Below are 11,412 nucleotides of genomic sequence, written 5' to 3' on the forward strand. Positions count from 1 at the left end.
GCTTCAGGCCCTATTACAACTGAATCATAACCAGTGATGCTTGTTTCCAATATTACTGAACTGATTTATTCCCACAGCCCTCCTCAGAGGACTTCCTGTGCTTTCCACTAGGGAACAATGTTGGTAACAGCTAAAATGTGTAATTAAAATTAAAATCTTTTCCAGATTGGATTGGAAAACTGGAAAATTCAATCTCTCCCAGGCACATCCATAAAATAGTATCACACACAATCATAGCAAAGTCTCCATTTATGGTGATCAGTTAATAGCCAGCATACAAGGTGACAATTTAATTACTTATAACGTAGAGGCAGGCAAAGGCAAACTAGTACCTCTGAATATCTCTTGCCTTAAAAATTCCAAGCAGTCCCCATATATAAATCAGTTACAACTTGCCAGCACTTCTTACTATCCACCTTTCCTCTTACTGGTAGCTACCATGTTCTGGCCACATAAAACAAAGAGTATTCCAGGATGGACTATTCCAAGAGAACAGTCTGAAGTAAGATTACCATTCTCAAGGTAGGGCTTGGAGATCTCTTGAAATTATAACAGATCTCAAGACTATAGAGATCAATTTCATTGGGGGGAAAAATGACAGCCTCAGATAACAGACTCTTGGAACAAAGTTTAGGAGAAATGGAAGTTCTGCAGTGACATGTCTACGGTTGAGCTCCCTCCGCAGGCTCTGCACTCAGATCCCCAGGAACTTCCCAAGCTGCAGCTGACAATCCTAACATCAGACAAAGATCTAAAATGAAACGTACAACTGCAGCAATTCACATACAAGGAGATCAGTTGATTATTCAGTACCCGACAACTCACAGTTGAATGTGGAAGCAAACTCATCCCATCTGGGGTGATATGAAGCTTCTCTTTTGACATTTGTTCTGTGATGTCTCTTTCACACATGCCAATCACTATCTGATGATTTGCTTGTGTAAATAGCTGATAGTTAGATAATACTGGTTGTAAAATGATGCTCACACCAGACCATCTACATGCCTCCACTCATTCCATGGATGCCCAAGAGGTGCTATCAACATTTTTCCATGGCCATTTCCCGCTATCGCAGATCGGCAGAAGTTTTCGCTGGAGTCGGCGCATACTTAGCTGACGTAGGTAGAATCTCACCGACTGACATTTAGGGCAGTGGTAAGCGTGGTCCCCAAGGCCTACGACAACGCCGGAGGCCCGGGGACAAGGTAAGTGCCGGGAGGGAGGGCGGGAGGCGTCTTGATGCCGCTGCTGTTCGCTCGGCAGCGGCTTCAAGGCGGCGTTTCCCCAACAAGAGCGCTTCCGAGCGGTCTGGGGAAATGCCGGCTTTGCGGCGGTTAGGCAGCGCGGCTGCGATGCATCTGCGCCCCCTGTGCGAATGGCAGCCTGGGGACGGCTTTTTTGCCGTCCCCAGGCCGCCATATTCCGCCCGTGCAGAAACGGCCCATGAGAGAAACATTTTCGAGCCAGTAATAGCTGCTAATGCCACTTGGGCAACAGCTGTGTATGCAAGACAACAATCTGTGTAAACATATCACAGCAATATTCATGTTACAGTTTCAGCAAAGAAAAATATATGTTATTCATACTGAATTAAGACATTACTTGTGAATGAGAACTGTGCCTGAAACAGAATGAGTGAAAATGAAATGGCTATTTGTATGGTTATCACTACTTAGTAATTGGCAATCACCTGGTGATGTTGTCTAAGTAAGCTAAAGGAAGAACTCCCAATAGTTTCTTAGTGCACTCTGTTCTTACACACTGCCTGCACTTGACACACATTATTAAGGTACATGTTAATAGGTCTGACTCTGTTCTGGCTTTCCTTTTCTACCGTAGAAGGTTCAAAACAGTAGAAATAGCATTTTCCATTGAAATGACCCATGTTCTACGATATACTTCTCTTTTATTTGAAAAAAGTCTTGGTTTTGATTTGGAATATTTCAGAAAACGTTGTAAACAGAAAGGCCAATTAAAGCCTATCATTATGAATTTCCTGATCTTTCTGAAAAAGGCAAAGTTTGGCACACTTTTTTTCCATGCAAGTCTGAAAGGCAAACCAAGAACAATCTCTGGAGTCTGTATCTAGTAAGTAATGCTGGAGATACAAATAATCAAAAAGGAAAAAAAGCCTCAAATAAAAACAACAAAGGCTGCGTATCATCTTTGAGGTGGTGCCAAAAGCTTTAAGACAAAAACAGCTCTGCCCTCTTTCCCATTCTTGTCCCAAGACTTCATGAACTCAACTCATCAGCCTGCTATTAATAGACAAAAGTTTGTTTCTTTATTTATACAAAGCACAAGGTTATCCAAACAGTAATCATGAACATTGCTGGAAATGAGCCTGCATTAACAATGCCATTGACCAAGCCAATCTCTCTTCTGGGAAGAGCATCACAGGACATGAGGTATACTAAATGTTTACATCCTTACAGGAGAACTGTGATGATCTCATTCATTTGGAACAGAGGAGGCTGTTTTTTTGTTTCCTCCTGATTGGCATTGTTTTTATGGGCAATGAGAAGAAAATGAAGATAGCCTTGAAACACCTACCGGTTGCAAACAACATGGGAGAAAAAGATAACCCAAACAAAGCGTATTACCATTTCTTTGCCCCTGTTATGTGATGAGACATCAATGATGAGTTTTTCAGATTAAAATTTTTGGTGCATTGATTTCCATGTAATTCCACAGTGACATGTTTGCTTCTTATTAGGTAAACAGTCCCATTCAAAAAGGGGGGGGGCTTGAATCTGCCATTGGGAGTAGAGAACAGCTGCACCAGCAGATTTGCCCTTCTTGCGGCACTTACCTCGATGGTGAGACAAATATTCCGCATGGCTGCTGCAACCCTTCCTGGAAGTGGGACGCAGTGCTGAACACCACTCCAGTGTTCCAGTGGCCCTGCTGACATAGCAGGGGCAAAGCCAGGGGAGGAATCAATGCCAGTTGGCTTCCTCCTGGCCACTACCCTCATTGATCCATCAGTCAAGGCTTTGGACTAAGTCAATTCATTGCGTTTTTAGCCTCCTCGTGTCCTGGAAAGCCCCAGTAGACTGACACAGCCACGACTGGGTGCCCCACTGTTTGGATGGGACTGAAAGACACAGCTGCTTTGTTGGGAGACAGGAAAGCAAAGAAATGTGCAAAATATAGTGAGAAGTATGTTAATTACAGCATTGGATCCATTCTGCAAAAGGAGGAACCTTCCTCTAGGACGGTGAGACTTGTTTCAGCAGAAGGAGCATGTTCCATGTGTCCAGAGAAGATACCATCAATAATAGAGGCTGTTCATAAGAGCCGCTGTAAAGCTTGCAATACGGTATGACCAGAGGATGATTTTTGAAAGGGTCATAGATATTTCCAACAACTGTTGATCCATTTATCCCCCAATGTCAATGCCAACTTTAACACTTGCGGATCTTACCTTAAGCCTTGCAAATTATGGTGTGATTAGGCAGTTATTTTTGAGAAGTTCATACATACATCCTGTGCCTATAGATTCATTTTCCCCCTGAAGTTCATATCTCTCCTCTTTCTGAATCACATGCAGAAATGAGTGTGAACGTTATTTTCCCTCCTCTGCTATAATTAATTAAGTAGCAGAAAAACTGAAGCCAGGGCCAGTAGCTTTCTTAGAATCAGCATTCTCAAATAGTTAACTGCCTGAACAAATTCTTTCATGACACTCACTGACTTTCCTAATATGACAAAATGAATGAAGAGCCTATTAAAAATCCCAATAAAATTTTTCTGGTACATCATCTTCTCACTTACTGATACATATATACCAACTTAGTGATAGTATTTTCTAATTTTTAAAAACTTCAACACAATGAAAGGCTTTCCAATATACTACACAATGTTACACTACTGCCATCTGCTGGACAGTTTCTAAATGGCATTTTCATTGACAACAACTATATAGGAACAGAATTCCTGAGTAAGATATGAAGTCCAATAGCCCAAAATTTGAACAAGAGCTTAGTATCTGGCATAATTGCAAATTGGTAAGCATTTAAAAAATGTCAAATGGACCATACACAATACAAACCAGTCAGCATTTTGAGTAGCTCTTGATGTACACTTATTCTGTTTTTAGAAGAAATGCAAAACCGCACTAGCAACTCAATGTCACCTATTATAGCACTTTTGTTTTATTTTCAAAAAGGAGACTATGGTAATGTATGTACATGTGGTCTCCTTTGCTTTGAATGAACATTCCCTTTGAGAAGGATTCTTAGTTATACACACATTTTCCCCTCTTCGGCATTTGCCCTGCAGTTAGATCAGAGAATCCCAGAAGTTTCTGAAAGCTTTTAAAGTGTGACATTTTCCTCTCCCTTCACAGGAAAAGTGAAGGAGCTTCCCATGTGCTTAGCTTTCCTTGGAATATCTTGTCCCTCTCCACCTAACCCTGCCCAGACCACAGTAGTTCCTCCTACTCTTCAGGCCACCATTTCAAGATCAGATGGGTTTATATTTTTTTTAATTGAACAGTGAAAGTCTATCATTGGAGTGGTGAACCTAGTAAAGTTGACAAGGCTGGTCTCGTGGAGTAACACTAAACCAAAGACAGGAAGAAAAAAGTGGCAGGGAACCTTCCCAAATGGAGGTTGCATGGAAAGAAGGTGGTGGGTGGGCAGCCAAAATGGAGAAGGTCAGCTAGGGACACTTTGCAGGAGTATAATCTGTGTAAACAAAACAAAAAATGCAAGAAACCTCCATTGTGTAACAAAGTTAGAGGATCGACTGCTTCCTGTCAGGTGAAAAATAGTGCATGCATCAATGGCCTATGTTGAGTGATAAAAATAGCCTCTAGTATCCAGGCAACTAGATAGGTGTATCTCTAATTCTGGAAATGAGAGTAGTAAACAGAATAAAATGTTAGTTGTGTGGTAGCTGTTGAGGGATTAAACTGCTCATTATGAGCTACTAGATTGGGGTGGGCCAACTAGCTAAATTCCACATCCCCTATGGGAGAATGAAGGCCCATTTTGCTACAGCACTTTCATAGAAAGTACGTCCTGTGAAATTAATAAGGTGTACTGTCTGTCCTCATAATGCTGATCACCTATTCAAGGTAAAGAAATGCATCGAATCATTTCCATATCTAATAGAACTGACCACTCACCTCAAATTTCATTTGCTTACATACATCTTGCAGGATGATCTGCATGTGGAAACCTCTTTTGGTGCCAAATTGTCCAAGCTGAATCGGGGGCCGTTTCCGCACGGGCAAAATATGACGTCGGTATAGCGTCAGGCCGAGGCGTTACGCGCAGCGCAGATCTTGATCGCGCCCGTGTAGCAGCTAAACCCGAAGCCTTGACGGTGTATTCAAGCGGCAAAACCACTCTTTTTCCCCATGTGACGCATCGGCCTTTTCGTCACGAACAGCCATGCGCGGGCTGTAAGTCACAAATGGCGTCAGACCTGCCGGCAGCAAAGTCTCGCCAAGGCGCCAGCGTCCCTTGAGCGCCCTTCACTTAAGCGCTTCGATGCGAACCCGTCACATTTCTGCGGGAATGCGGACGCCCATAGCTCCGCCTGTCTGTGTAGAGGCGGCGCTTTTTTTTTTGGGATGCGTCGCCAGTTTGCGGCGTCAGCCAGCGTCGCTGCTGGCCGTCGCGGAAGCGGCGAGGTTAGATTTCTCCACCTCACAGAAGTACAGAAATTACTTAGGAGGCCAAGCAGTGTTGAACCTGAGCAGAGTTGAATGGACTTAAAAGGGTGTAACTCTGCTTAGGATTGCACTAGATTGATAAACAGTGTTTAATTGATTGTTTGGGGACAACAGAAAAAAAAATATCACTTTGAGGACTCACCAAAGGCAGAAAATCAGGGCACATGGACATAAAGAAGTGCATAGCTGAGAGTCTGTTCAAGTGTGATTATTGACTACTGGCTTTGATTATAATATTTATGGTATTCATCTTGCATTAAATTTTTGGATAATCCTTATAAAATACTATTGATTTTTCCAAAAAGGTTTACAAATACAATCCGAAAAGCAAAATGGAAGCTGATAGGAATTTGACTTCAGAAATTACTGGCATAAAGATGTAGAAAACAATTCTCTGTCACACACACATACACACACACACACACACACACACACATATTACACACACACACACACACACATATTAAAATACTTTCCAAAGTACATTGTTTGTATTATCATGCTATTTTTTTGTAACTGTTGATTTCATAGTGCAGTATTTTTAGCTGGAAAAAGTAGGGCAACCTTTTTCATGGGCGTAAAATTGGAAAACAAACATCCTTATGATACATCAACTGAATACAGCAATACAAATCCAATGTAAAAACAAAAATACATTTAGAGACCAACAGTAAAAACTATTTAAAAAGCACTGGGAATCATCCAAGCACAGTACAGTGTCTTTGAATATTACTGATTTTAAACAGGAATGTTTAAACAGAATGCAGTGAGGCTGTGAACAAGAGCAATGTTGGTGGGGATGAGTTTCTAGGATCGTTGCAAATGGTGAAATCCATTGGAAGGTCAGGTTCTGCTGCCACCTAGTAGATTTCCTTCAAAATGTAATGACATAATGATGGCACGGAAGAAGTAAAAGCGAGTGGGAGATCATACTATGTTGCCCTGCAGACTGTGAACAAGTGAAATTACATTCATATTTTTGGATTTAAAGGTGCCCTTCCACTTGCCTTTCTGTGAGCAGAAGAGCTTTTTCCATTAGCAGTGATGTACTTTTTGGCCTAACCCATATTGATATAGAATTATACAAACTCTTTATAATGCTTTTGTAGGCATTATAATGCAAATAATGAAATGAAATGAACCTTTAAAAATCCTGTGCATGAATTATGTTCCTTCATAATTCATTTCACTTTGAAAAACTACTTAGAAATGCTATGAATTATGGCACACAATATACAGCAGCACCCCAGCAAGTGCCTTTTTTGGGACAGGAAGCTACTGCGCAACAAGTGCCTGTAGGATGTCCAAGACTGCTGTGGCTTGCAAACAGCACAGATGGAAGGAACTGGGGCCAATATCATGGCTACCAGGAATGCCTTGGGCTTGAGCACCACGGAGTCAAAATCGTCTATTGTTTACTTAATGTACAACAAAGAACTCTTTACAATACCTCTCTCCAAATTAGACATTTTCCCATGAAGTCATAGGACAGTTATAATCCTTTTGTTTGTTGGATGTATATGTTTCTCATCTTGGCAATATGCCATAGTTTTGTTTTTGACCATTCCTTGCCTTTCTGAAGCATATCTTTCAAGTACTAATACTCCATCTATCCACTGGGCTCACAGAATATCTCCTCACACTTTTTTTTTACGCATACATGCACAAACCCCTTGCACATGAATGGATATGTGTGTGTAAAAACTATCTTGGATCTCATGGAAATCATAAAGCTGTTTGTAATTTGTTGTTGGGTCAGTGCCATAGCTGCAGTGAAATATTTGGGATTTCATCCAGAGAAACCACAGAAGAATTTATTAAACAAATAAAAACATTCAAATGGAGTATATAATATAATCAGCTTTCCAGGTTTTCAATTCTGAAACAGTTCTCAAAAATGCTCAGACAGTCCTTGAAGAAGCGTAATGGTTTCCACTGGCTTAATTGTATCCAAGATCATCAAATGTATCCAAGGAAAAATCCCTTTAAACTGTTATTGATGCAGACTAGAAAGGCGAAGAAAAAACACTTATGCTGAATTGGTTTTAAAGTTTAACCTTTCAACACATTTGGGAACCGTGACCAGAAACAAATCTAATATTTTACAGTCAAAGCACCCATCTCCAACATATCCCCCACACCTATGCTCTCCGTCATTTACTATACGGTCCCTTGACAGAACATACTTCCTGCCTCTCCAACATCTGCCTTTTTCATCATTAATCTTCTCAGGACATAGACAACTGTCTTTCCCACCTTACAAAAATTGAAGCACACATGAATGTTTAATATACACAATGTCATATTATTTCAATGCATGCTGGCAGTCAAAGTATGAATTGTAATGTATACTTCCAGTTGTCAGTTCAGAAATGGGGGCTGCAGTCATTCAAGATGAGTCAATACAGAGTTTGAGAGTCTGGTTTTAATTATAACTTATTGCTCCCTTTAACTTTTAGTCAACCAACTGAAATTTGGGATGGGATGAGGGGTGATCCTAATATTTTTAACAACAGTGATGGGTTGGATCCAAATAGCTATGATTAGAAAGAAATAGCTGTTAGCACTCTACCAGAAACACCAAGAGTTGTCATGCTATATCAAGACAGATTGTACCTGGAGAAGGGACTGGCCAGAAAGGGAGGGAGAGAAAGACCACACAAACACAGAAGACTGGGGAAACATCGGAACATAACTTTGATTACCAGTTCCTCAGGGCAGGGAACCCTGGGTGCTGTTGACAGTCTGTTTTTAGTGAAACCCTTCACCCACCTGCTTGAAGTAATCAAGGAAAGAACCCCTTAAAGGGAGTCCTTTTTAAGGTCACGCAGGAACTCCTCCATACTATTTTCACCAGCCCAATGTCAACTGGCCAGTTGTAACAGTTAAGCACATTTAACAATACCATAACATAAAGATATATAGATAACACACACATATTTTTGACAAGGAATAATATATCCTTTGCCTGTTACTTGACTATGTTCTGCACATCCATATTATACATGCATATACACATATTATACATCTTGATCTCTTCCCACCTACCCACCCACGCTCTGCTATAAAGTGTGTTAGCTCAAGATCAAGCATCTATCCACAATCGTTCCCATCTAAAAACAAATTAGACACTATAATCCCAAATATTTTACCTGGATAGAAATTCTTGTTGAATGCAGTAGGACTGTGTGAAGTTTAGGCTTATTGGTCACTAATTTTGATCTAGGGGAAGAAATCTTTCTCTATTTCATCAGTTTCCTTACATTGCTTGGATTGTTCATTAAGGAAACAAGACAGAACAGAAAGGATACTGCAAGGCAATTAGTTTAACTGACCTTTAGGGAAACATAAATGACATTAATTTTGTGAACTTTGAAGGAAAGTGTGCCTGTTTTTGCTTACCATTCACAGTTGAGGCATTCACAGCAATACAAAGAATATCTGCCATATACCAAGAGGACAATTGCATAATATTAAACATCTAAGTGCACATGTCTCTGGGTATCTGAGCAAACTAGGACGGGAACAGAAGATGTTGCACAAGATCTCACACAATGTCTTGCACAGGTGGAACTACACTAAATAAATTTATTTTTCTGTTTGTGCATCACTGCATCCAGCCCAATGTACTTATTATACATTGCTTAGAAACATTATGAATTGGACAAAGAGACCTGAGATGAGAAAGGGAACTCAACCAAAACAGGAACTGATTACTCACTTGAAGAACAGTCGATACCTACAACATAAAGGAAGGGTGAACTCTGCTTAGGAGAATCGTTTTCCAGAGGGTAGGGAACTACACTCCTTATCAGTTTCACCAGCATGGCCAATTGGCCATGCTGACAGCAGGGGTAGGAACCTGCGGCTCTCAGATGTTCAGGAACTACGATTCCCATCGTATGGGTAGGAACCCTCTGGCTCTCAGATGTTCAGGAACTACAATTCCATCAGCCCTACCAGCATGGCCAATTGGCCATGCTGACGAAAAAACTGATAGAGAGCCGCATTCGGTTCCCTAATTTTGTCAGGCCCAGGATTCTGGGATCCTAACAGGGTGACACTACTAAGGACTTGGCTTGGAGAAATAAAACGTTCAATGTACAATTCTTCTCAGCATGCCCATTTCCTACAAGCACAAACTGTAATGTTGGCAGCAACCTTTTTCCAAATGAGAGAGGCTATGGCATAAGCAGAGAGAAACACATTAACATTGTGAGGCAGGAAGGGTTTGTCAAAATGAAGCCTGAACCTTTAGGGACAATTCATATATCCACCTATATCACTTGATCTCTCAGCACTTGGTAGCTCACAGCTAAACCTGTAAACAACCTCCATTAAAAATACTGTATTTGATATGAGAGTTTCACCATATATGTGCAGGGCAGCTCTTAATGATGCAGTCATAAAATGATAAGTGTACGGTTATGAACACAGCTTTGCACAGGGATCCTAAAGACTCTCTTGAGACATCTACTAGAACTATATAACCCTAGCATTCAGCTGCCCTTGTAAAAGTTCATTATGAGGGAGTCACCAATAGTTATAGCTAGAACTCTGTCTGTTTCCTGTAAAGGATGCAATAACCTTTGTGAGAATGACTGTCAAGATACAACAGTCTGTCTGTTGCACATCACTCTTCAAATGGCTGAAAAGTGTGTTTGACATCTGAAAGCACTAGCTGTCTATAGATGTGGGAAAAAATGAAAGGCAGATAACAATTAAGGGAGGCCTGCTAAATATCAAATTAAGATCTGGAATGCTATTCCAGTTTTGTTGTGACTGAGAACCGTTCCTGTGTATCATCTGCATCTTTTGCAGACAGAGTGAAGGAAACAATCTGATCTTGATATAAATAGAGGAACTATGCACGTCAGTGAAACTCTGCTCTTCCAACAACTTATTGAGATGTGGGATAGCATGCAGTTATTAGAACGGTGCATTTCATATGCATCGGTTATGAAATAACTTCCTTTCTATTGTTTAACTGTTGTTTTTATTTTTTTCTACTTATTTTAAGCTTTGGTTTTAACTTGCTTTAACGATGTATTCGTGTGTTGGATTTAATGACCTTTAAGATATTTAATTTGTATATTTTAAAAAAATTGTTAGCTGCTTTAGTAGCCCAGTATTATGAACAAAATAAAACATTAAATAAGAATAATTAAAATTATTAAAAAACCATTGTGGATAGACAGAAGGGGACATTAGTCTTACAAGACATTAAATTCGGCGGTACAATCTTACTTTTGAATATGAGAGATGTCAGGTCTCATGTATTCTGTTCTGAAACGACCAAGTAGTTAAACAATTGTGAGTGTATAAACTGCTATCAAGTTGTAGCTGATCTTATGGCAACCCCAGCAAGGGGCTTTCAGGGCAAACAAGCAGCAGAGGTGGTTTGCCATTGCCTTCCTCTGCAGAGTCTTCATTTATGGACTCACATCCAAGTACTGACTCTGCTTATCCTCCACAATGTGGCTATACCATGCCACCTACCGTAGTTAGTCAGTTATTGAGAAGAAAATATTCTACACCAGTAGCTATAGAACTTTTTGAAGGGGATTCCACTTCTTAACTTTATGTTTTGCAACCCACCCACTAGCACAGAGATACAGGACGTTGACAATGCAGATCCTTAAGACAACAGGCAGACATTGAAATCAATGAGAGTGCAGGATGGAGGGAATTTAGCAGTTCTGCTGCTTGCCATCCCAACTCAGAAC

The sequence above is a fragment of the Sphaerodactylus townsendi genome, linkage group LG10, assembly GCF_021028975.2.
Source record: "Sphaerodactylus townsendi isolate TG3544 linkage group LG10, MPM_Stown_v2.3, whole genome shotgun sequence".
Taxonomy (NCBI): Eukaryota; Metazoa; Chordata; class Lepidosauria; order Squamata; family Sphaerodactylidae; genus Sphaerodactylus; species Sphaerodactylus townsendi.